The sequence below is a fragment of the Thalassophryne amazonica genome, chromosome 5 (genome assembly GCF_902500255.1).
Source record: "Thalassophryne amazonica chromosome 5, fThaAma1.1, whole genome shotgun sequence".
Classification (NCBI taxonomy): domain Eukaryota; kingdom Metazoa; phylum Chordata; class Actinopteri; order Batrachoidiformes; family Batrachoididae; genus Thalassophryne; species Thalassophryne amazonica.
Window position 1 is genome coordinate 74408919 of NC_047107.1, and position 27881 is coordinate 74436799.

A 27881-nucleotide genomic window follows, 5' to 3' on the forward strand; every position below is an offset into this window, starting at 1 on the left:
AAGCTAAAGCACAACGGTATAAAACGAGTTCATAATGAAGTCGCAAAGAAGTCATATGATGAAGTCATAGTGGAAAACACTAACACAGACACACGTGTGCATTTATATTGTGGTGTGTTGTAGATAGCGCCACCCTCTGATGCCTTTCGTTTCAAATGCCTTCTTGTTAAATCTTCAGGTCTGTTAGTAATTTTCTGCCATCTACTGTTTATTTACGTTTCAGTCATTGAAGTGACAGTTATCAGCTTTGCCAATTTTATGTTTGTATATCCAAAATAGGAGCAAAAGTCACCACTGCTACTACTGCTATCGTCTTTTTCTTCTTCTTCGTGTTCTTGTCTTCTTCGTCTTCCCTTGATTAATAATCTTCAGGTCACGTGAGTAATGGTTTTAGTCATGGCTGACGACTGCAGGCGACAGGGCTTTGAGTTGGAGAGAAGAATATTTGAGTTGGACATTAAGTGTTCGGGTCTCATCGCTGAAAAACAAGGTATCAGTATAAGGTTGTCAAGACGACTTGTGTTGTAGTTAATTTTTTTGCACCTTGGGTGTTTAGTTCGCAGCACTGGGCAGTTTACTAGCCAACTAGCTAGCAGCTAACGTTAGGTTTACTTTTAACAGCTGCTGTCTGAAAAAACATTGACACCAGCGTACGTTATAAAGTTGCTTTAGCTAGTGGCGTTGTAATCATGTGCACTTAAATCTTGAATAGCTTTCTCACAGACCATTTTTGTAAGCTCCAAGTATCAGCATGAATTTACTGACGTTAGATTTTATATTAAAGGAGCCACGTTCTACCATATAGTTTTTAATTTGCCTTTTGTAGATTCATATGGTTGGAGTTTTAAGGTAAAACATTCCCAAAGCCCGACAATTCTTTGCTTATAGACTCCTTTCCCATTAATCAAAAATGTTGGCCTGAATTTGCCTGTTTTAAATTCCTATGATGTAGGGATGACTGAAGTCCAGTTCGTGATGTACTGTTCCAGGATTTTGATGCTAAACAATTCCCAGCATAGGCTAATTTTCAATACCAATGCAGTGTGTTTTTGCTTGGAAAAATTAGTTTTATCTTGTTTCTGTAGACAAGCAAAGTTGCTAAAGACTATATGACAACAACCTTTGTCTTAAATTTTAGATTCTACCTGTGGAGGAGTCACCATGGAAAAGAATTTTGCAGAGATTTTTTAAAAAGTGCTCTTGTCAACAGTGTAGAGCAGGCCGCCCTATAGTATAGGAGTTGGGAACACCAATATGTACTGTAAATCTAGGCTTAATTCTTGGTGTGTGCTTTAATCCATCCAGCTGTAAGTGGATGCAAGCTGTTTTACAGTCGGGGTACATAAGTAGATTTTGAAGATAGCTTTTGGTTTAATGACAAGGTGGAAATGACCAACAAAGTTTAGTTTGCCATACATGGATAACTACTACTAGTCTATCAGCAGGGATTGTCATTTGGTTTGATACCTCCATTTGTTTACCAGCAGAACTCTAATTCTACCAGTTTTTACCAAAATATCTGCGTAATTTCCATGATCTCTAATTTTTATGGGCTGCCAGAACTATTATTTTTTAATAGGTAAACACTAAATGGGCTAATTTCCCTATCAAAGCCTTCTGTATGACAGTCTAACTCCCAGGATTGTTGCCCAGTGGGAAAATGACTTGAAACAGGCATTCAAAATAAAATGTTTGTCAAAATGTCCTCTCTGGAAATAGTGCATTTCAAACTTAAGCATCAGTGTTATGTGAATAATATATATATATTTTTGTTTCAGATAAGTAATCACTGTCTGTGATGCCACAAAAGGATGTGTATCTAATTCACTGAAATGTCTTTAATATTGGGGTGTAACTCTCTCTCTGTCAAAAACCATCCTCTCCAGTAATGTTTATAGTCCATCACTATTTGAAAATGCAGAAACACAATAGCAGTTGTATACTCTGAGTGCATACTTACCATCAACTGTTTTTAGTAGATAGTATATTGGGTAGACTGTACTAATCTTAGTCTGTATAATTATACAACCGTTATTTTAGTAAAAGAAAAAGTCCTCTCCGGAAAGTATATAGCAGATCATATCTGTGACCTCATATATGCAAACATCTGACAGGTCTGAAACTTTGTGTATTTAAGTACCCCAGTCAGCAGCTAGATATGGATGGATAACTTGACCAAAGTAACCACTTTGTTTTTGTTTTTTTGTGCCAGTGACACATACTTGTGTACCTTGACTGTGAAACAGCCCATACCAGCCTGACTGGGAAAAGGAAAACAGCAGCACTGACATTGAAAACCTCTGTAGCCCTTTATTTTTCCGTGCAGAAAATTGATCTGGAATTGATTAAGTGGGTTGAAAAAGAATTGACACGATAGGCAGAATTGATAATGGCATCAGTTTCAGTAAAATGTTATCAGTTCCCAACCCTAATGTGTTTCTGGATGTTGCTATGACTGAGCCATAAAGCAACACACAGTAATGTCCAACATTTGAGATGATTTTCTTGAATGTAAATCTGCATTTGTTATATTAATGTGTTCTTCCCCAGATGATGACTATTTAGAGAATGCGTCTTCCATACTAGACAAGTTGAAAAGCTTTTACAGACAAGGAGGGGAGAGTAGCAACCTTTCCAAGCTGCTGCAGGATTACACACAGGTACTTCATTATGACAATGTTTACGGGTAATGAGCTAGATTCTTAAATGCATGATGATGTGGAAAATTCTGAATCGATTCACAAATGTCAGTAATTGATTTTTAGAAATGTTAATTGTGGTGGTTGGAACGTGACTGCTGGAGCACTTTTCACATTCCTTCTGTTTTTACTTTTACTCAAGTCATTTTTCAAATGGTAATGTACTTTTATGTAAGTACATTTGCCATACGACTTCCTCAGAACCTCTCTCTCTGTAAAAACTGAGGAAGAGCGCCCGCTCAAGAAGCTGGAGGTTCCACTCTGCATGGCTAAATAACAGAGGAAAAACCACCTGTTTTTGGACTAAATATGACACTGCAGGACAATAAGTATTTGGTGACTAGTTCTGGTTCCATCTGTTCAGTTTTTAACTTCAAAATCTAACAAAGAAACAAAAGTTATTTGTGGGAGTGTTTATTTGCTTCTCTAAAGAAAACCTCAGCTTTTGTCCTCACTCTGTTAGCACGTTGAAGGTTCAGTCGACGCCCTCTGAAAGCAGGCTCATTCTTTTCTTTCATAAAGGGCTAAGAAAGAATCCAATAGCTTATTTTCTGAGTATCAGGGCTGATCGAAAATAGTCTCCACCTCTATTTTCATTTAATATACGCTTGGTAGTGGATTGTAGTGAAGGGCATGTGCGCGCACTGTTCACAAAATGGAGTTAAAAGGGAAATCCACAAGATGAGAACAGATGCCATGTGCTATGTTTTCTGCAGTTTTAAGAGCGTCTGTAAATCAACGGTGTAACAAACATTTAACAATTATCACAACACACATTCCTCTCTTAATTATTCTGATAGAAGTGCAAGGTGCATTAAGGCAGCACAGCCACTGTGCACATTTACGGAAGTAAATCTGTACCATCAGAGTTTGAAGTTGAATTTTTTTAGCATCAAAATCAGAGTTTGAAAATAAGCTTTTGTTTTGTTTTGGTTGATATCAGTTGTCTACCGTGATGTCATCTAAGTGTGGCCATTTGAGATAAATATCAGTTAAAGGAAACACTTTGAGGCAGACTTGAATCACCACCAAATATTCCTCACCTACTCCTAGAGATGGTCCATCTCTCCTAAAACGTAATCTGACAGTTTTTGATTCATTGCCCACAATCCTCAGTATGAATTCTCTGGGTTGTCTGAAAGGGATAAAGTACAATTGATCTCACAACAACATTAAAGGAAGAGGTGAACCGAAAACATCTGCAGCAGTTTTGGATCACTGTTAAATTCTAATCAACTCTTTCCTGTCCCCAGGACCATTTCATCATACATATAGCTGTACATTTCTGTTTGTGATATCTTGTCCACAATAAAGAGGCTGATGGGGTGATCACATGATCTCCGCTCTGTCGGGCGATTCCTCAGATTTGAGAGGCTAGTTTGTTACTAAAGCAACATTTACAAGACAATGTACTTGTTTCTTGACTCTGACATTCAGCATTGTGTGTATGTTGTTATTGTTTCTTTTTTTAAAGGTCATTCTTGACATTACATTTTATGAAGAGAATAAGCTTGTGGACCAAGAGTTCCCCGAGGACTGTTCTCCATTTAAAATCCAACAATTACTGCAAGACCTGTGACAGAGCCAGAAATTTGGCAGGGAAACTAGCACCCAGTAACAAGAGGTGTGTATCTGTGTCGGTATCTCATTGCAACCACTGTCAAGTGTGAATTTTTAATTAGAAATGCATCACAACAACAGTATATAATAACTAGTTGGTTATCCTCCCCAGGGCTGGTTTGATTTAGGTGTGACTAAACTTGCCTCAAGAAGAGACAGCTACTATTATTGCTATTATTACTACTGCTGCTACTGCTATGTGCAGCAAAAGAGAACAGAAAAGTATGACACCAACCTTTTAGCACACTTGCCAATGATGGTGCAGCACAAACATAGCTTCCCCTTTACTACTACTAAAGTGCTCATTAGCCTATATCATTCCTCATATGTCAAAGTACACACACTTGTCTCTTAGTATATAGACGAACTTGGATCGTAAGTTATTGACAATGCATGAAGCCAGTAGTATCTCTGAGCTGCAGTAATTGGCAGTCCGTTCAGAGTTGTCTGCCAGTTACGTGATTACAAAGAATGCAGTGTAGCAGCAGCTTATTATGTGCAGCTGTGCTAAAGTGAAACTTGAATGGCAGAAAACGGTAAACCTTGACAAATAATCAGACATGGAAAGGAAAGCAACAGCTCAATAGTCCTAGTGGTCACAAGGAAAGTCAGTGTTGTGAATAGGCACGGCCAAAAGATGTCTGTAATATAGCTGTTTAAGATTTGAGACTAAACAATGATTTATAAAAAAATAAAGACTGATAGGTCATCAACTTACTGTGGCATTTGAAGCACTGTTGTCCAGCATGTCGCAGAGAAGAATTCACTTATGCTGCGTTTACACATAATAGCGGCATGTCACGAATGCCACGTAGTATACATTCTTGGCCGCTGATCACGAATGTGATGATTTGGGGCAGAGGCCTCAGGTCTCCTCAGGAACTGCTGCAACCTGTTACCACACGTTTTGATTAATGGCACGTGTTGGAGAATTATCAGGAACCATTACGCACGGTCAAGAATAATGTTCCGCGTTGTTGCATGCTATCGTGCGTAACAGGGCATCGTTAAGTTCTGTCACGTTGTGAATGAGGCGAATTGTCTCCACACACACACCCATATTCATCCAACCGTCAGCTGCTGAACAATTCAGATCACTCCAGTTTTTCCTCAACAGCCACAGCAGAAGAACTTTGTGACTGCATGCTTAGTTGGGTTCTGTGCCATGGAGTGGTGCAGGAGGAGGGGAGATGGAGAGAGCCAGATGTGTGGCTTCACGTGGCTCTCGTTGCACTAGTTTTCCCAAACATCTGGCACATGCAACAGGTGGAACACCTGCAGGAGAATGCTGAGGAGCACTGGAATAAGACTTTTAGCCAACTTGGCATCACTGTCCTCCTTTAGCATACTGCAGCAATGAAACTGAATGTGGTGCAGCAGGGTTTAATTGTGCGTACGTCAGAAAACACTGTCACGCTTTATTAAGGATCACCACTAATCAAGACCGCTCAACATGCTCAGTTCCGACCTCCGCGAAATGAGGGTGGTGCATGACATTCGTGGAAGATTTTTTGAGAGCCAAAAACATGCTCCACGAAAATTCCAAATATCACGCACCAACACGTGCTATTAAGAAACCTATTCAAATGCGTTAAGTCACGTTAAGAATGTCAGGAATGTGCCAAGAACGACGCAAATATGACATTCGTAATGCGTCTTGCCTATGTGTAAACGCACCTTTAAAGATTTTATCTTGTGTGGTCTGAACCATCTCTCCTCTTTATTTCATCTCCAACCTAAATACTGTTATTTGTTAAAGGTCCAACTCTAAAATCAAAGAGTTCCCGCCACTAACCCTAAGCTTCATGAAAAGACCCAAACTTTAGGTGAAGTTGAGGCTGCAACCTGCCCTGTTGACTAATAAAATGACTTTAAAGGGGTAAAAAGCATAGTAACATAGTATGTCGGTATGCTAGCCATACAAAAGGGAAAATAAGGTGCGTCTTAAGTCTGGACTTGAAAGTCTCCCTGAACAACACAGGTACTTGCTAGTTTATTACATTGATATTTTGACATTGACGTGCTACATACCAGCTACATGCTGTTCAGAACCAAAGTGTTACAAGAATTCTACTGTTATTGTTTGCAGTTCATACAACTTATGTTTCATGTTCTGAATCTGTATTTTTTATAAGTGATTTGCAATTTGCTGTCATTTCTACACAACCTTAATCATTCATTTTGGGTTCAGAAGTAGCTACAAGGCCTCTTTGACACTATCCTTTGCCTTAAGTTCTGGTGACTAAATTCATACTGACATGGATTCTAAAGGGTTATTACCAGGCTTGCACCTACACTGCTGCTTGTGCATGCATCTAACTGGTGCTTCTGTGTGCTAATAAATGTCTGCAGAAAAATGAAATGGAAGTGCTTTTCCTACAATCTGTCCTCATCAGTTTCTTCTTGAGAAGCACTTCCAACCATGTTTTCTGCTGCATAAAATTTATTTTTAGCACACACAAGCACCTGAGTACCAGTTAAGTGTAGGCCTGGATATTGGAGTACATCAAATGATGTATTATATAAATGTAGCATTAAGTCCAGTATCAAAATGATAATGCCATGGTGAAAAGACGCACACTACTGCAAAAAAAAAGTGTTTGAGCTTCTTAGATCGTCTTTGGCTAGTCAGTTTTAAAGTATTGAGTAAAAAGTCCATTCTTCCTGAATTCTTATTTGAACAGTAGTAGCCGAAATCCTGCATGTTTATTTCATGTCATTGTTTTATAGTATGTTGCTGTTATTTGGTCTGTGGTAGGTGCAGTCTGTTTTGGGCCTGGAACTATTGGAATGTCTCTACTGGAGACGAGGAGCTTTGCTCTACATGTATTGCCACACTCTTCATCAGCGTAAACAGTGGATCAAGAAAAACAAGGAAACATTTCTTAAGGTAGCACTTTCAACATTGATCCAAGTTTATCAAGCTCATTCTTCACAAAATAAACATGGGCTTGAATAATCTGCTCAACTCCAGCTACTTGTGTAAAATTAAATTTCATATCCAAAGATTTCTTGTTGACCTGTGCTGACATGAGGTGTGATGTTCCTGTGGCTCTTTGCTTTTTCTTTCGTGTGTGTGTGTGTGTGTGTGTGTGTGTGTGTGTGTGTGTGTGTGTGTGTGTGTGTCCTGCTTTGTCATTTTTCTGTGTATTCAGGGAGGTGTGCGCTACCTGATGCGGATGCTGCAGGTGAGAAACTCTGTGAAACTCAACGATGGAGTGGTACTCCATGACCCTGCTACTGCCACTTTCCTGTCTGAAGGTAAGTTTGTCATTGATTAATTTCAAACCTGTGTCACTTTGTTATTGGGCCACAGATTTTTATACTCTTGGGTTTGGTCTTGACAACTGTGTGTGTGTGTGTGTGTGTGTGTGTGTGTGTACTACTAGACAAAGTTTGTATACATTTTCCCCCCTATAAAATGAAGGAGTCTGTCTTAAATTGAAATAATTTATTGCTAAATACTTGTTTTTATACAGGCATCTTCTCAGACACACATCTGTTGACAATGATGTATATCGGGGAAATGTGTTTCTGGGCAGTGAAATATGAGGACTGCAGTGCCGATACTATGGATCACAAAGAAGATCGTCTCCAGTTCCGGGACATTGGCACACAAATCCTCAATAAGTATGTGTTGGTCTGCGAGGGCCCTCTGCAGGGCCAGGGCTGGAACACTGAGAATGCCAAGGAAATCCTTAGTGTGTTACAGTGAACCAAGATACTTCGACACTGAAGTTGTCCTAAGGCTCAGATCTAAGATCAATTTTCAAATGTAATTCTCCCCACCCCTGTCAAAAGAGGGGGAAAAAAGAAAGGAAGAAAGTGAAATGAAACAGGTGGGGTGTAATGTTGTGAGAAGCCAGAGGAACTACAATAGGTCAGACACGTTTTCTCTGCGTGTACAGGTGACCTCATTTCATGCCAAATGACTCCAGTGTCAGCAGCTGAATGAGTGAAGTTTTACTATAGGTGGTTTCGAACGGGTATGGCCGCCAGGGGGCGGTGTTCAGAAAGAAGTCATTTTGCCCTGTCCTGCTGAAAATGCAGTTATCTTGCTTCTAATCTAGACTGTTGGCTCGGGCACAGAATGTTACAATAACATTAATATAAAAAAAGTTATGAACATAGTTGACATTTCCTTTTTTCTAAAAAAATTGTTAGTGATAATCCATTTGAAAAGACATTGCACAGTAACATTTTATTTATTGTTTAATTTTGCTTCTAATATAAATGCATATGTATACATTATATGTATGTGTGTTATGTACACACAAAGGCGCAGTGTTGAAAACCTGACTGACGTATTCATGACAAACTGACACATTTGAGATTTGTTTGTCTTGAGCGTTTTAATGCTCCGCTTATGTTCCCATCAATTGCAATTCATTTTCCTGCCACTTGAATAACTTTAATAGTAACTATTAATAGCATCTGTGTTTGGATGAAAACCTTATTTTATTCTTTACTGTCCTCGTTGACAATAAATCCACATTTTATGAGACATTTGTTTAATTCATAAACAGGCACTTTTTTGTGACATTCCACCCAAAATTGTCTTGCAAAATGAAACATTTGAATGTCACTTTAAATTGGAGATCTGACTGGTTGGTTAACTTGTTCCAGATTTATCTGTTGACGTTGCGATTTGAATAAAAAATGTAAAATGACTAACAATGCTTGTGTGTCGACTGATGTTAAAATTTGTCACCAACGTTGCTGATTACATGTTTACAGGTAAAACGTAACGTTTATTAACGGTAGATACACTTAGTATATATACTCAACAAAAATATAAACGCAACACTTTTGGTTTTGCTCCCATTTTGTATGAGATGAACTCAAAGATCTAAAACTTTTTCCACATACACAATATCACCATTTCCCTCAAATATTGTTCACAAACCAGTATAAATCGGTGATAGTGAGCACTTCTCCTTTGCTGAGATAATCCATCCCACCTCACAGGTGTGCCATATCAAGATGCTGATTAGACACCATGATTAGTGCACAGGTGTGCCTTAGACTGCCCACAATAAAAGGCCACTCTGAAAGGTGCAGTTTTATCACACAGCACAATGCCACAGATGTCGCAAGATTTGAGGGAGCGTGCAATTGGCATGCTGACAGCAGGAATGTCAACCAGAGCTGTTGCTCGTGTATTGAATGTTCATTTCTCTACCATAAGCCGTCTCCAAAGGCGTTTCAGAGAATTTGGCAGTACATCCAACCAGCCTCACAACCGCAGACCACGTGTAACCACACCAGCCCAGGACCTCCACATCCAGTATGTTCACCTCCAAGATCGTCTGAGACCAGCCACTCGGACAGCTGCTGAAACAATCGGTTTGCATAACCAAAGAATTTCTGCCCAAACTGTCAGAAACCGTCTCAGGGAAGCTCATCTGCATGCTCGTCGTCCTCATCGGGGCCTCGACCTGACTCCAGTTCGGCATAACCGACTTGAGTGGGCAAATGCTCACATTCGCTGGCGTTTGGCATTGGAGAGGTATTCTCTTCACGGATGAATCCCGGTTCACACTGTCCAGGGCAGATGGCAGACAGCGTGTGTGGCGTTGTGTGGTGAGCGGTTTTCTGATGTCAATGTTGTGGATCGAGTGGCCCATGGTGGCGGTGGGGTTATGGTATGGGCAGGTGTCTGTTATGGATGAAGAACACAGGTGCATTTTATTGATGGCATACCGTGACGAGATCCTGAGGCCCATTGTTGTGCCATCCAAGAACATCACCTCATGTTGCAGCAGGATAATGCACGGCCTCATGTTGCAAGGATCTGTACATAATTCTTGGAAGCTGAAAATGTCCCAGTTCTTGCATGGCCGGCATACTCAGGACATGTCACCCATTGAGCATGTTTGGGATGCTCTGGACCGGCGTATACGACAGCGTGTACCAGTTCCTGCCAATATCCAGCAACTTCGCACAGCCATTGAAGAGGAGTGGACCAACATTCCACAGGCCACAATTGACAACCTGATCAACTCTATGCGAAGGAGTGTTGCACTGCATGAGTCAAATGGTGGTCACACCAGATACTGACTGGTATCCCCCCCCAATAAAACAAAACTGCACCTTTCAGAGTGGCCTTTTATTGTGGGCAGTCTAAGGCACACCTGTGCACTAATCATGGTGTACCAGCATCTTGATATGGCACACCTGTGAGGTGGGATGGATTATCTCAGCAAAGGAGAAGTGCTCACTATCACAGATTTAGACTGGTTTGTGAACAATATTTGAGGGAAATGGTGATATTGTGTATGTGGAAAAAGTTTTAGATCTTTGAGTTCATCTCATACAAAATGGGAGCAAAACCAAAAGTGTTGCGTTTATTTTTGTTGAGTGTAGTTACTCACTGTAGCTGTAAACAAAGAATGTATTTTAATGAACGAACGTTGACTACAAATTATCAATTTTCAGCTATTTTTCGTTTACATTCAACGTTAAGTGGAATTTCCGACACTTCGTTAAGTGTCAGGAACGCACCATTAGAACTAAATACCCATCATGCCCCGGGAACGCCAGCAACAAGGAAGTGTGAGTTGTCAGGTGGTCGGTGTTTTGGTTTTAGTTGGAACTGTCGAAGCCATGGAAGGACCTGAGCAGCATCTGAATGAATCTGTGGTGATTCGCAGCCTCAGGCGTTTCAGAGACAGATACTTTCCCAGTAGAGGCGAAGCGCCTCCTGCTCGTGAGGCTGATGAGTCTTGGTTCGGACTTCTGGATTTCTTACCGGTGAGCTTTATCAATAAAACTCTCGTGTCATTATGGCAAGAACTAGCTTGAAGAAACTTGTGTGCGATTGACGTGGATTCGTGGCAAAAATGGCTTTAATTATATAGGATGATTGTCATTCTGAGGATTCTCGTGTCACTTTTTTATGCGCGGCGGTAAACTGCCGTGGTCGGTTTTTTTTTGGGGGGGGGGGGGGTACATTTTTCACTAACAAACTTGCATTTGCCTGTTGAGTGATTTATTTATTTAAGCATTAAGAAACGTACAGTCACTTGCCCAGTTCCGGATCACTGCTGTAGTTTTTGTGCCGCCGTTTCTCGTAATCAGCACGAATAAGCTAATACTTGGTACCAATGGATAAGACTAATGTTTTGTCTACAAACGACCACAAGCTCGACCGGATCCAGCCGTGCTTGTGACCAGCAGAGGAATCAAAACATCCCGGTGTCTGCGCTGTTTCTGACTCACTCATTCCTGCAAGTTTTAAAGTAACGATCTCTAAAACGTAGCAAAGGTCAGTTAGCCGTTCGGTGTTTTTGGTTCTAGAGTGGGAAAATACTTACTTGGGTAGAAAATGTCAGTGTGTTGTGTCTTGCTGTTTAATTGCTGCGCACATTTATCTCAGGCGCGATGCACCTCATTTCGACGTTCACCTCATCGCGACGGGACATCGGAACTAGATGAAAAGTGAATTTGTGGTGGGCACAGTTCCGCTAACCACTATCGAAGATAATGTTTTCATTATTGGATTATCTTATCAGATAACTTTGAAAACCATCATCGGACCAATTATATTCCGATAAGTTTTGGTCGGATAATTTTTAGACTGCTAACATTTTTGCAGATGTAGCTTTTCGTAGTAGATGCGCAGTTCTTTCCCCTACAAACAGAGAAGAGCTGGTTCCAGAAGAAACCGCTCTATCCTCTGCAGGCAAAGGAGAACTGGTCACAAAAAGAAAAAAGAAAATTAATTTTGTTTGACCCCATACTGATATGTTGGCAATATCACCCAAGTCATCCAGAGGCATACAGTTTTAACTTATGGTTAAAATTTTAACCAAACTATTTTCGGACAAGCTATTTAAATTAACGTGATGTCTGAAGTTTTATAAAGTGAAAATATCAGATACATGTTTTAGTTTTAAAGTACTGCACTAATTTTGAGGGTTTTAGTGTGGGCATGCTGTGCCCAGGTGCATTATGGGTACAGTCACGACAGGCAAAATGCGTTTGAGATGCTTTGATCAGGCTCCACACGGACAACAGCATTAAACTCTGGATATTGTGCCTAAACTCTTGTGAATATATTCTCTGGGTTTATAGACGTTGTTTGTTTTATGTAAAAATGGCAGAAGAAGCCGAGGTTTCTTCTCCAAAAGCCAAAAAGTCAGTTAAATTGTGATTCAGGCCGTGTGATATAACCGGCGTCAAAATGCATAGAACACTGCCATCTACTGGCAACCGGTTATATCACAGTGTTGTCGACAGCAGGATTTTAAAATTATCTGTAGGTTTCCAAAACCTGAGAGACCACGCACGTGGAGATTTAAAAAAAAAAAAAAAAATCATAGCTCTGACAGGTTTAGTTGTGCAGTGTGTGGTGTCAGCCACATGGTAAAAACAACCCAATGAACAGATTTCACACAAACATTCCCAGGTCAAACACCTCGCTTTCTGATTGGCTGCATGTCACATTTAGTTCCTCACATCCTTCTGAGCAGATCAGAGCGCTCTTACAAACCACACACAGCAGGAATATCTGATGAGATTATATTTAGCGTCATCACGATTGTCGGGGCGTCCTTAAGATTGTCGGAAGAGGAAGATTGGGTCCGATATCGACCTAATTATCTTGCCATGTGAACCAGGCTTGATGTTATGATGCCTCACGGAGCGACTGATTGATTGATTGTTGTTATGACGCCACATGGAGCCGCTAACCTATCAGATGTTATGACACCACATGGAGTGACTGATCGATGCGTTATTGACACCGGACCGCAAAGTTCAACGACCAAAATACCAACATTCTGGGCGCAATGAGCATATTTTCACTATTAGTTGATTTTTTGTGTGACTGACAATTATTCAAGCATTCAAAAGATGATTCCTATTGCCACACAATTCCAACCACACAGGAAAGTTTTTTGACAGTTCTTGTTAGTGAAAGAAACCTTGTCTCCCTAACCGTATAGAGTTGTGATGCCATCACGCGTGCGCTTAGGCGCTGTCTAGCGGGATCTTGAAAATTTCTTTCTTTTTTTATACAAATGAAAAAATGACTTTACAAAAGCATATTTATTTGTAAACACCAACACATGTTACATTGATTCACTTGTGTTGGTTTTACATAGAATGAATGAATCAACATCATGAGCGGAGGCTTAGTTACCCATAATCCCTTTGGGTATCTGTGTTAATTTTCAAATCTTCAGAATTAGTGCATTGTTTTAAAGTTAACAGATGTGTTATGTCTCACTTTGTACATTTTAAGAGTTTACATTAATGTAATTATTCTGTCCGGAATTATTTTATTTTTAGCAAAACCATAATTCAAACCTGCCTTCCATTTCAAGACCTCTGCCTCATCGTGGGACCACTGTATCCTGTCAGGGTAAATGATACTTTCCTACAGCAGGGGACAGAGTACACAAAGACAGAAGCGCTGGATCATTTGCTGTTTGGGTTTGTGATTGCCTTTGATTCTGTTCGAAGCTTTGGTGGTGTTGAAACTCAAAATCAGCTTCTTAGTAGGTGAGAGCATATGGAGGCAAAATTGAAAGTTATCAGTTATCTGTAGGTTCCGATAAGTTTTTAGGCAGGTTATTGGTTTAGCATTTAAAAAAATAACTTTTCAGTTAGCTGATTACCAGTTATCGAATCTAACTTTTTGGTTAGCTGTGCCCACCACTGGATCGAATCCAATAAGAATCGGCCGGTATCGCCAACAGAACCACAGATTTAGGCTGAACGGTCACTTGACATAGTGAGGTGGATAATTTGGGACTCTTGTATTCATCTATAAATTTGTGAGCTAAGGTGTCTACTTACTTTGGATTTATAAGCATCAATGACTATATTAATTAAATATGGGTCTTGATGATTAGTTTGTTTGATTTCTTTGTGGAATTCTCTAGCCTAGCGATACAGATGCAGGACCAACAGACAGAAAAACTCCTTTGTCCCTCAGGCCATCAGACTGTATAACTCATCACTCAGGGGGACAAGGAGTAACAGGAAGACAGAGGACGGAAAGGAGAGGAACAGTACTAGCCAGTAAACCAGTATTGATCAGTATGTCTGGTATTTATTTGTGCAAACTTTTTTCCTAAAACTTTCACTTTTGATACTCTGTGTGCTGCTATACAATGCTGCTGGAACTTCAATTTCCTTGAGGGAGTCTTCCCAAGGGATCAATAAAGTTCTGCTATAATACCTGAAGAAATTATTTTTCTTCAAGTTGTATACATCTGAGAAATGGTAAAAGGAGTCCAAATCAATGCCACAGGTTATAGTGCAAAAAGCTGTTATACCATTATACTTGTATATGCACTTTCTAATAAATCATTTATGTAAACTCACTGGTATAAACTCTGGATTGAATTCAACAATTTTGTACATTTCTAAATGGAAAACCTACAGGACCCCATCACACTAGAGCAGGAATACTGTATGAATCACACAAATTGGAAAAACAAACAGAATATGAACTGCATTTGTATGGGACAGACAGTTGTACAGCCATGTACTAATACCCAGAATATGGTACCAAGCCAGCATGAATCATTCGCGCAGGTAAGAGTGCAGCAGCACCCAAATCCAGCTGGACCACACAGAGTGCAAGTCGAATACGGGCATAATCCTTCCCCCAAGAAACAATTAGCAGAATACACCCCACAGTGACTGTGACGCAGAACGAACGGTCCCCCATAAAAATTGGTCCGCCCAGCCTTCACTGCGCATGAGTCATTTGGGACCACAGCAGCACGTCTAAGACGGACTCTCTACATCCAAAGCGATCAAAGGGAATAGTGGGATTATTAACCATCAGATGACAAAGTAAAACCTCTTAAATCATTCTAAAGTCAGTTTTAAGCAGAAACAAGGTGATAATCGGTGAGTCGTTACTGACGCACCGAAATGACGTAGGCCCAGCAGCGTGTCAGACATCTGCTATGCTGGGGTGGTGCTCTGATCGGGCCGCCGTCACGGAGACACGCTGTCTCACTGTGACACACGGTGTATTCAGTGTGATTGCGCAGTGTTCACGTCTAGCGCACATGATGATTGCGTGCCACAGACTTTGCACATTGCAATATTTCCTTTGTGCACGAACAGAATGCGCGCGGGGGGGTGTTCAGCTTTTTGGGGGCACAATCAGGATGTGCCTACCTGTTCAGAATGCTCCAACTGCTGGTGGGTTGCTAATTCAGATGCCAGTTTGAATGCCATTCGACCTAGCAGTCACACAGCAGTACAACTGCAGTATAACTTCCCCAGTTTGAATGCAGCACAACAGTAGTATGCCTGTTCTCTACATTTGTGCTGGCCTGCCAATTTGGTGTATTTTCCTAAGTGCCACATGAATGCTGTCCAAGGAATTCGAATACAGCATGTACAGCACTTGTGCAATTTGTGCTGCAGGTCGAATGCAGTTCGACTGCAGGCCGAATTGCACAAATTATGTTGTAATGTACATTTGTATGGCAGTACGAATGCGGTACGACTGACTTCACTGCCGTTGGGATGTTTCGCAGCACAAGTAAACACGAATGTGCCCACTGCTGTAGGAATGCTATATGAGGTGTTTGAGTGCAGTCTGTAATGAACTCTGCCACATGTTTATGGAAGTTGTAATTCCTGGTGGAGGTCCACGGATAGATTGAAATGTTTTTATTAAAAATTCAACGTAGTAACTGCTTGTGGAAAGAAAAAGTCTCAACTGCTGTGACTGAAGGCACTTGGATAGTCTTTGAAACCCCTAGATGTTTGAGTTCCACATTAATGGCTCAGATATAGTATATCTTTACAGGTGCCAGTGCTCATCTCCGGGTTGTGTATCATGAAGCGAATGAAAGTCTACAACTCCGCCTGGACAGGATGTCAGTCAAGTCCAATGTGGGTTTCTTCCCCAGCCAATGCTGGTACCCATATACAGCTGCACAGTAAAGTTTGCTGAGTAAATATACTCTGCCAGCATGGGTGCAATTTGGTGGGGGATAGGGAGGACATGACCCCCCCCCCCCCACCTTTTCAACCAGGGGGACAGAATATGGTATGTCCCCCCCACCTTTTGACAATATGTGTGTACTTGAAACATGCTATGTCAGTCTTATGTGCAAAACCATGTCAGAATAGTATCTTTGTTTCTACAAGTTTGTATTTTTAACAGCATTGACTTGTTTACAACACCTGTTTCTTGTTTGTCACATTCAGAATTTTCTGGGACTGCATCTGCCCAGATTGAAGCCAAAAATAGTTGCCTCTAGGGACTAGTGTCTACAAAGTATCAATGGACCATATGCTAATTTACTAAATTCTGAAAGTTATAAAAGGAAATCAGAAAAGCTATCTGGGACTTCAGAAAGCCCATCTGCAATTGCTGCTTGATCTCCAAAATCAGTCTATGCATGCGAAATTATGTTCAGTATGAGTGTTGTCATCAAGTTCAAGTTTATTTGCCTTTGCAGTATTAAAACCGTTAGGCGGAGAGATGCAGAATTCTATTTACTGCATCTCTGACCGTCTAGAGTCCAAATTTATGAAGAATATTCTTCGGTCCTCAGCAGCACATTCTTCTGCAATGCAGCGTAAATGCTTCAAGATGGTCTCCATTTTGCGTTTGAGTTCAAGAGTTCAAGGAGTCTGAGATTACACAGCACTGCCCAACTCATTAATCATGACAGACAGATGAGGGGGAGAGATTCTGGTAGCAGCCATCTTGCTAATATTCCTGTGGGTCAGGGCAGCACAGAAACCAATCAGCGCCAAACCTCCCACCATAAAAGTGAATAGAAATGAATCCTCAACGTCTTCCACAGAGAATGGAGCCACGCATGCCACGCTTCATTTCTCTCAGGCATCGAGAGCATAGCCCGCTGGATAGGTTCCATCAGGGCACGCAGGGTCCCCCAGCCCTGATTTCTTTGTCGAAAAAAATAGTGTCATTAGCGTTGAGAGACCAGCTGAGCAATTCCATGGTTAATCCAAATCTTAATTTGAAGAATTCAGTTTGGTGAAACTGGGACTTTGAAGGTCAGAGCAGAGATACAGAACAGAAAGGAGGAGAGGAGAGGAGAGGAATGCGACCGTCCTTGCTGGAGTCCCAAGCTACAGGTCTTTTACTTAGCTTTTAACACCGCTCTCTTCACTTTACACCACATTTTCTTGTAATCCGGTTAACTTTCTTAATCTGTCTGATTAACCCATTATTTACACCAACCTCTTCCTCATTACAATACTCAGTAACTTAATATATAGCCATCACCCTCACTACTTCTACAGTAGTTGTCCAGTATCTCTTCTCAAAGTGGCTGGCTCACTTCATCCCTGACGTTCAGCCTCGTCCTCTTCTTCATCTCCAAAGGCATCTCACAACCCACCATTCAATGCTGCCAGAACATTTACTGACGAGACTACACTCATGAAAGGGGCTTATGTGGAAACATGAACATGTTACTTCTCCTACATACTTACCCTGCATTGTTACTGACTGCTGTGAGACCCTTAACTCCAGTCTTGAGTAAGCTGTTGATGAGATTCTCTGGAATGCCACAAAGCCCAAAGCCTGTGTTACAAAACAGAAACAGTCACTAATACATATTATACAGAATTAAGAATAATTGCAAAAAAAGAAAAGAAAAAGAATTAAGTATGATGCCTGAGGGTGTACATATTACAGTACAGGTTACAAACAACAAAAAACAAAATGTTCATTTCTGAAAATACTACAAAGCTCACATGATGCCACAAGAGATGTAAAAAGTTAGTGAACATTATCCAAATAACAAATATCAGCTCATTTGTGTAATGTATTCAACATTTCTACTGTTGAGTGATGCTCAGCTGAGTTTTTTTATCCCACCTCCTTTAAACAGAGGTGTTACACAATGGAACCAGTTGTGAGCTTAACTAAAAATAATAGTAGAGGAATGCGTGTACTGTGAGAGTGGGGACATGAATCAGCACAACAGGCATCACTGTATATAACCTTTCTTCAGAAGTCATCTAAATAAATTATTGTGCACAGCAATAACAGTTTCATTCTCTCAACCTCCTTTACCTGTTTGATTAGTTTAAACTTAAATATCAGAGTCACGGTAACATTTCTATACAAGTGTGAGTATGTCACTTTTTTCTGGCTGTCACCATTTGCAAGTGGTCGCCACAGATCTGGTAGAAATCTGAACTGGGTTTTGGCACAAGGTGTATGTCAGATGCTCTTCCTGACAACTCCAGCTCTACATGGAGAAAAGTGTGCACTCATTTTTTGACATTAGTTGTTGTACAAAGCACTTAGTTGGCTAAAGTTTCGCATTACCCAACTAAAGTTTTTAGCCTAGTACAGAGGAGGCTAATCTTATTTTAGTCAACAGAACTTCAGTGTCTTAGCACAAAAAATGGCAGCTAGATTAGACAGAACTTTATTAACCCCTTGGAAAGACTCCCTCAGGGAAAGTGAGGTTGCAGCAGCATTGTATAGCAGCACAAAGGGTAATAAGCACACAGAGCATGAAAAGTGAAAGTAAAAAACAATGTGCAAATCATGTACTACCACTTGATGGAACACACAAGACTACCCCTACAACGCTCGTATTCCTCCAAAAGGAGAGCTTCCTTCCTTTTGGCTGTGGTTGTAGCAGATGACTGTCATGATGAGTTTGTGACAATTCTCACATTAGCTACCGGGCATCGCTGTTATGCTGAGCAGCCCTGTGTGAACAAAAAGACTTGACGGAAGTGATGTAAGTATGTAGAAGAAGAATTGCTAGACGAATAGCTATAAGCACATCGTTCTGCAGTTTGTATGTGTCTGTAAATGTCAATAAAGCCAGTTAACGACACAAAAGCTGAATAGTTCATGACAGCAACAAACTCAGATATGTGTGGGCCGCCAGAAGAGGAGGTACTGCTGGCCCACCACCAGAGGGCGCCCTGTCTGGAGTGCGGGCTCCAGGCACCAGAGGGCGCAGCCGCCTCACAGGAGCAGCCAGGGTGACAGCTGTCACGCATGACCTGCAACAGCTGTTACCAATCATCTGATCGGCAGGAGTATATCAGCAGGACGACGTCTCCACCTCTTTGCCGAGATACCGTTTCTACCGAGAAGGTAACGTACTCAGCTAACTGTTTGACAGTGATCTTTGTGACTTTGTGCATTACTCTGAGAGAACTTTCCAACGAGAGGTGGAGGTAGCTTACCTGCCGTTCGGATTCCTGGGTGCGAACGCGCCCTCCTTTAATTGTTCTTTATTCCTCGCCAGCAGTACCAGGTCCGACACGCGGACTTCTTATGCAGTGTTCGCTCGTCTTCGCACAACGTCCCGTCATGTACGCGACTGATGCTAGTAAGATAGCTTATGTAATTAATCTGCTTCGCGGCAAGGCACGCGCTTGGGCTACAGCGCTTTGGGAGCAAAATTCACGGCTCCTTCTGACATGATGGGTTTGTGAGGGAGTTCAGAACAGTGTTCGATCACCCAAATAGAGGAGAGACCGCTTCAGCCGTGCTGCTGTCAATGAGACAGGGGCGCCGGAGCGCAGCTGTTTATGCAGTCGACTTCCGCATCGCGGCTGCGAGGTCCGGCTGGAATAACACTGCCCTCCGTGCCGCCTTCGTAAACGGACTGTCGTGGTCCTGAAGGAGCTCCTGGTGGCCAAGGACGAACCGCGGGATTTAGACGGGCTTATTGATCTCGTTATACGATTAGACAATCGGTTAGAGGAACGCCGTCGGGAGCGAGGCGAAGGACGTGACCGGATACGCGCCGCCCCTCTCCCTTCCGGGTTCGAAAAGGGGCCGCCCTCCCCACGCTCCACAGCCGCAGCGCTTTGTGGGGCAACAGCTCCCCCTGTTGACGTTGTTAGGGAAACGCACAGGGCCAAAATGGGGAGGCTGATCCGTGGAGAGTGTTTTCCTGCAGCTCAACAGAGCACACACAGAGACTGCCCCAAACGGCCAAAACGTCAACACTCGCCCTTAGAGACTGGGCTAAGGGGGGTCAAGACATTCAAGTGAGACACACAAATTGCCACACGACTCCCAGTCACAATCCTGAGCGGGGATTTAACCCTTCAAGCCCGAGCACTGGTGGACACGGGGTCAGAAGGGAATCTGCTAGACAGCAGATGGGCAAAGGAGGTAGGGCTCCCTCTGGTGGCGCTTCCTACGCCATTGCAGGTGCGGGCACTAGATGGCACCCTCCTCCCTTTACTCACACACAAGACACCACCAGTAACTCTGGTGGTGTCTGGAAACCAGCGGGAGGAGATTGAGTTTTTTGTAACTCCTTCTACCTCCCGCGTGATTTTGGGCATCCCGTGGATGTTAAAGCACAATCCCCGGATCGATTGGCCGTCTGGGGTGGTGGTTCAGTGGAGCGAAACCTGCCATCGGGTGTGTTTAGGATCCTCGGTTCCTCCCGGTTCCCAGGCTAAGGAGGAGGTCAAAGTCCCTCCCAATTTGACGGCAGTGCCGGTTGAGTACCACAATCTTTCTGACGTCTTCAGCAAGGATCTGGCACTCACCCTTCCCCCGCACCGTCCGTACGATTGTGCCATTGATTTGGTTCCAGGCGCTGAGTTCCCGTCCAGCAGGCTGTACAACCTCTCACGACCTGAGCGCGAATCAATGGAGACCTACATCCGGGACTCATTAGCTGCCGGGCTGATCCGGAACTCCACCTCCCCGATGGGGGCAGGTTTCTTTTTTTGGGCAAGAAAGATGGCGGACTTCGTCCATGTATTGATTACAGGGGGCTGAATGAGATTACGGTTCGCAACCGATACCCGTTGCCATTATTAGATTCCGTGTTCACCCCCCTGCATGGAGCCAAAATCTTTACTAAGCTGGATCTTAGAAATGCGTATCACCTGGTTCGGATCCGGAAGGGAGACGAATGGAAGACGGCATTTAACACCCCGTTAGGTCACTTTGAGTACCTGGTCATGCCGTTCGGCCTCACAAACGCCCCCGCGACGTTCCAAGCATTGGTTAATGATGTCTTGCGGGATTTCCTGCACCGATTCGTCTTCGTATATCTAGACGATATCCTCATCTTTTCTCCGGATCCTGAGACTCATGTCCGGCATGTACGTCAGGTCCTGCAGCGGTTGTTGGAGAACCGGCTGTTTGTGAAGGGCGAGAAGTGCAAGTTTCACCGCACTTCTTTGTCCTTCCTGGGGTTCATCATCTCCCCCAACTCCGTCGCTCCTGATCCGGCCAAGGTTGCGGCGGTGAGAGACTGGCCCCAACCCACTAGCCGTAGGAAACTGCAACAGTTCCTCGGCTTTGCAAATTTTTACAGGAGGTTCATTAAGGGCTACAGTCAGGTAGTTAGCCCCCTGACAGCCCTGACCTCACCAAAAGTCCCCTTCACCTGGTCGGATCGTTGCGATGCCGCGTTCAAGGAGTTGAAACGGCGCTTCTCGTCTGCACCCGTTCTGGTGCAGCCCGATCCTAGTCGCCAGTTAGTGGTTGAAGTGGACGCCTCGGACTCAGGGATAGGAGCTGTGCTTTCCCAGAGCGGGAGGACCGATAAGGTCCTTCACCCGTGTGCCTATTTTTCCCGCAGGTTGACCCCAGCTGAACGGACTATGACGTCGGCAATCGAGAACTCCTTGCGGTGAAAGAGGCTCTTGAAGAGTGGAGACATCTGTTGGAGGGAACGTCCGTGCCATTCACGGTTTTCACTGACCACCAGAACCTGGAGTATATCAGGACCGCCAAGCGGCTGAACCCCAGGCAAGCCCGCTGGTCACTGTTCTTCGGCCGTTTTGACTTCCGGATCACCTACCGTCCCGGGACCAAGAACCAAAATCGGATGCCTTGTCCGGGTACATGAAGATGAAGTCAAAACGGAGTTGTCGGATCCACCGGAACCCATCATCCCGGAGTCCACTATCGTGGCCACCCTCACCTGGGACGTAGAGAGAACCGTCCGGGAGGCCCTGGCACGAAGCCCGGACCCCGGGACTGGGCCGAAGAACAAACTCTACGTCCCCCCGAAGCTAGGGCTGCAGTCCTGGACTTCTGTCACGGCTCTAAGCTCTCCTGTCATCCAGGGGTGCGAAGAACCGTGGCAGTTGTCCGGCAGCGCTTCTGGTGGGCGTCCCTAGAGGCCGACGTCCGGGATTATAGCCAGGCCTGCACCACCTGCGCCAGGGGCAAGGCTGACCATTGCAGGGCTTCGGGACTGCTCCAGCCGCTGCCCGTGCCCCATCGCCCCTGGTCCCACATCGGCCTGGATTTTGTCACGGGCCTCCCGCCGTCCCAGGGCAACACCACCATCCTCACGATAGTGGACCGATTCTCCAAGGCGGCCCACTTCGTGGCCCTCCCGAAGCTCCCTACGGCCCAGGGACAGCGGACCTCCTGGTCCACCACGTCGTCCGGCTGCATGGGATACCATCGGACATCGTTTCGGATCGTGGTCCCCAGTTCTCCTCGCAAGTCTGGCAGGAGCTTCTGCCGGGAACTGGGGGCCACGGTGAGTCTCTCATCCGGGTATCACCCAGACCAACGGGCAAGCAGAACGGCCAATCAGGAGGTGGAGCAGGCCCTGCGTTGCGTGACAGCCGCGCACCCGGCGGCCTGGAGTACCCATCTGGCCTGGATCGAGTACGCCCATAACAGCCAGGTGTCGGCAGCCACCGGCCTCTCCCCTTTCAAGGTGTGTCTGGGGTACCAACCTCCTTTGTTTCCGGTGGTTGAGGGAGAGGTCGGTGTGCCCTCGGTCCAGGCCCACCTACGGAAGTGCCGGGGTGTGGCGTGCCGCCCGTTCTGCCTTGCTGAAGGCCCGGATGAGGACGAAGGCCCATGCAGACCGTCGGCGGACCCCGGCCCCTACGTATCGGCCAGGGCAGGCAGTGTGGTTGTCTACAAAGGACATACCCCTTCAAGTGGACTCCCCCAAACTGCAGGACCGGTACATCGGTCCGTTCAAGATCATCAAGGTACTCAGTCCAGCCGCAGTGAGGCTTCAGCTTCCGGCACTCACTGCGGATCCATCCCGTTTTCCATGTGTCCCGGATTAAGCCCCATCACACCTCACCCCTCTGTACTCCCGGTCCGGCACCACCTCCTGCCCGGATCATCGATGGCGAGCCGGCTTGGACTGTGCGCCGGCTCTTGGATGTCCGTAGAATGGGCCGGGGCTTCCAGTATTTGGTGGACCGGGAGGGGTACGGACCTGAAGAACGCTCCTGGGTGAAGAGGAGCTTCATCCTGGACCCGGCCCTCCTGGCCGATTTCTACCGCCGCCACCCGGACAAACCTGGTCGGGCGCCCAGGAGGCGCCCGTTGAGGGGGGGTCCTGTTGTGTGGGCCGCCAGAAGAGGAGGTTACTGCTGGCCCACCACCAGAGGGCGCCCTGTCTGGAGTGCGGGCTCCAGGCACCAGAGGGCGCAGCCGCCTCACAGGAGCAGCCAGGGTGACAGCTGTCACGCATCACTGCAACAGCTGTTAACAATCATCTGATCGGCAGGAGTATATCAGCAGACGACGTCTCCACCTCTTTGCCGAGATACCGTTTCTACCGAGAAGGTAAGTACTCAGCTAACTGTTTGACAGTGATCTTTGTGACTTTGTGCATTACTCAGAGAGACCTTTCCAACGAGAGGTGGAGGTAGCTTAACTGCCGTTCGGATTCCTGGATGCGAACGCGCCCTCCTTTAATTGTTCTTTATTCCTCGCCAGCAGTACCAGGTCCGACACGCGGAGGCAGTGGCCACCTGGGAATTCGGGACTTGGCGGCTCCAGTATTCCCGGGGGTCTGGTGGCGGAGGAAACTGTGTGTGTTCCGGTTCTACTTTGGAGAGGCGTCTCCTATCTTCGAGCCTGCCCACACGACACCTGTGTGAATTTGACTTTGTCCATTATTGTCATCTGTTATACTTGTTGTGCATATTCACACAGTAAAGTGTGTTATTTGACCTATTCCATTGTCCGTTCATTTGCGCCCCCTGTTGTGGGCCCGTGTACTTACACTTTCCCAACACAGAAGTAAACAAAGACTCACGCATTGGAGACATTTCTTGGCAACAGCACTTGTGAGGCAGTTATGCCTGTGAAAATCAATCGACTAACGTAAGATGGCTAATCTGTTGTGTGGGCCACCAGAAGAGGTACTGCTGGCCCACACCAAGAGGGCGCCCTGCCTGAAGTGCGGGCTTCAGGCACGAGAGGGCGCTGCCGCCACGGACTCAGCCGGGAGTGACAGCTGTTACTCATTACTTCCTGACAGCTGTCACTCATTCTTCATCATCTCACTCCATAAAACCAGACGTCATCTCCACCTCATCGCCGAGATATCATACTTCATTGGAGGTAATATCCTCAGCCTTTTGTAAATCTGTTTATTGTGAGTGTTTGCAGGAGTACCAGTCCTTTTTGTGGAGGCTGTGCAAGACGGCACTCTTTTTCCTCTGAGGGATCGCTGCAACATATTGAGTGAGAGGTGGAGGTGGCATTCCCACCGCTGTTGTTACTGGGTGTACACACACCCACACTTGACTGTCTTTGTTCTTCGCCAGCAGTACCAGATCCGACAGTCGGGGACGGTGATCACCTGGGAATTCGGGACTTGGCGGCTCCAGTATTCACCAGGTTCTGTGGCTGGCGGAAATTGTGTGGTTCCGGCTCTTCTCAGGACGGACGTCTTCTATCCTCGAGCCTGCCTACACGTCACCTTTGTGGATTGACTGTAATGATATTCTGAGATTGTCTGTATGTTCGTTGTGCACAATTCACAACATTAAGTGTTACCTTTTGGCTCATCTATTGACCGTCATTTGCGCCCCCTGTTGTGGGTCCGTGTCACTACACTTCCCAACATAATCTACAAGTTGAGCCGTCGATGTGAAACGGTGATTAGATGGATAATGTTGACGACTAACCGTAGTCGACTAAGTGAGTTTATTTGACTAAACTAGATTAGACTGCTTTATGAAACCAGGTCCAGGGCCCGGTTTCATAAAGCAGTCTAAGGTAAGACGACTAATCTTGAAGGTAAGACTAAGACGAAGGTAAGACGACTAATCTCCAAGTTTAATCGTTGATGTGAAATGGTGATTAGACGGATAATGTTGGGCGCCAAACTGTACAGGGCTCGACATAGCCATTTGCCCGCTGGCCCGGCGCCGATCTGGCCCACTTTCAGGCCACTACGGGCCAGTACAATTTATCAAATGATGACCCGCTCGTGCCACTACAAAAATATGCAAAATTCTATTTATTTTACCATATTTTGCAGCGGCAAAGGCGAATTTCTTCACATCTCTGTGTCATCAAACTTCACCAAGTCCGCTAGATTGTTTTGGTCTCGCACCACACCTTGGGTTGGGTATCATTAAGAAATGATTTGATCCACCGATATCAATAGTCTTTTTGCTTAACAATTCCCTTACCAGTCTTCAGAGCGGGCCATTGTTTTTGAGGGTGTTTGTCGGGAAAATGAACATTCTCTACGTGATTGCAGACCCGGCAGCGGTTCTGTAATCAACCACTTCTGCAGAGCGACGGCACTTTGAAGTGTGAACCGATGAAGCAATGCTTTGCTCCACTGGCTCGTTGGAGTTTATCTTAATTTTTCCCCGCTAAAACCCTAAAAAGCATATGCCTGTGAGTAATATTATACCCTTTTATGTTAAACTGACCTGTTATGGTCTTCTGAAACAGTTGATAGATGTATTTTATAATTTAAAAATGGGACTGTAATTTTTTATTTACTTGTATTTATATATTAATAATAATAATAGCAAACAACAACAGCAATAATAGTAACTCTTCAGAAGCGGCAAGTCCGCTTCTTAATTACTCTCAAAGTCATTAAAATATGTCAAACGTGACTGTGACTCACTTTTGTGCAGATTAAAGTCGCTAAGTGGGATCTTGTCTTGTGGCAGTCAAGAAATGAGAATCGTCCTCCGTTCCGTTGGCACAGCTCCAAACGCTGCGCGGCTCTTTGTCAAGACAGAGTCCGGTCGGATGAATAACTTCAAAACGAACTGCAGCTTTAAATAAAACGACACCTCTTTCCAAAAGCTGTAATACAGAAATAAACTACAATCGACTAAAACATTTTTTTTCCTCCCCAAAATGAGACGTCCTACATTCTTTATGAATTAAACTGATGCGACGTGCAGCACAGCCAGCTGCAAGAGCTCAGCTCAGATATATGGAAAGACATTCATGCCAATAATGTCTGAAAGGAAATGTTTTTTGACAAAAACTACAGATTTTGTTTATTTCTATTATGTTCAGAGATCGAGGAGACACCATGTAGAGTTATTTAGGTCCAGAGTTTAAGGATCCAGTGCGCAATTCATATTTATTTACTTTAAGACTCAATAAAGTTGTTGCCATAGAAAACCTGTAAGCCTACTTTTAGTTCACAAGCAGTATCGATAAGGAATCGGATCGATAAGCGGAATCGATAATGGTATCGATATCGATAAAATCTTATCAATACCCATCCCTAACCACGCTCCATGCTCCCGCAGAATCTCGCACACATTGAAATGTATGTTGTCGAGGGTGGACGGTGCGTTCGGCCGTTTCCGTCACCGATCTTCGGCCAATGTTCGTTAGCATCTTTAAATGCGCGCGGAGCTGCAGGAAACTAAAACGAACAAGATGCAAATCTAACCAGAACGCTTTGAAAATTCGAACTGAAATATGTTTAAAATACAACCACCCAAACCCGGACAACAAGCACGAAAGAGTTTTGCTAAAGAAATTGGCCAGAAGAGGAAGCTTAGTGATGATGAGTTAAGGGAGAGAGAGACAGTCTATATGAAAGAAACAAGAGGAAGAGAGGTTTTGTCCCAACCTGGCCACAGAAATGGCCGTGACTTGGTCATGACCTAGAGAAGAATGAGGTTTCTGCTAAATCTGCAGGGCCTATCCGTCGTATGCTGACAAGTAAGTAAAATAATGCTTGGTCCTGGTAGACCCTGGCTGTTTTGAAGCTAGTTTAAACTCTAACCAGTTTGCCTTTGTGGAAACCCAACATTAGCAAAGGAGCCAAGCATTATTTTTTTAAAAATTTTTAGATCTATAACTCCAATCCAGACAAGGCACACTTTTTAGTTTTGATATGGACCTACCCCTGTATTTGTACATTTCGACTGTGAGTTAGCCAACTCTGAGGGTTGCTAAAAAATGCCCTCTAAATTTTATGGGAGTCACTTTATTTTTTTACACTTGAGAATGCCCTCTGATAAATTCTATTTTTTGTTTTTTTACTGCATGGTCCATAGACTATTTTATGTTTTTTCTCAATTGGTTTATATTATATAGGCAGTTTTATTGCAGAATTTCAGGGTGGAATATCATGAACTCTCACGCGTACAAACCATGGGCCAGTGCTCCTACACTGTGGGCCACTAACTTCTAAATTCTACTGGCCCTGTGGGCCAGTGGGGCAAACTTGGTTATGTCAAGCCGTGCTGTAGTCGACAAAGTAAGTTTAGCAGACTGAAAGATTAGACTGCTTTATGAACCCAGGCCCTGGTGTTCTAAGCAATCTAATCTTTTAGTCTACTAATCCGAACCTACTGAGAGATCTGACGGCATCAGGTGTGCACACA

The 27881-nt window shown here is 44.1% G+C and overlaps 1 long non-coding RNA gene and 1 pseudogene across 1 annotated transcript; one reads left to right on the forward strand and one right to left on the reverse strand.

The window, feature by feature from the left end:
- Positions 1 to 360: 360 nt before the first annotated feature.
- LOC117510717 lies at positions 361 to 8989 on the forward strand (annotated as a pseudogene).
- On the reverse strand, positions 7407 to 27508 carry LOC117510718. The gene is made up of 3 exons (XR_004560801.1): positions 27481 to 27508; positions 26396 to 26398; positions 7407 to 7644 (listed from the first exon to the last, which is right to left on the reverse strand). It is a non-coding gene; the product is annotated as an uncharacterized LOC117510718 (long non-coding RNA).
- Between the last annotated feature and the right edge of the window lie 373 nt (positions 27509 to 27881).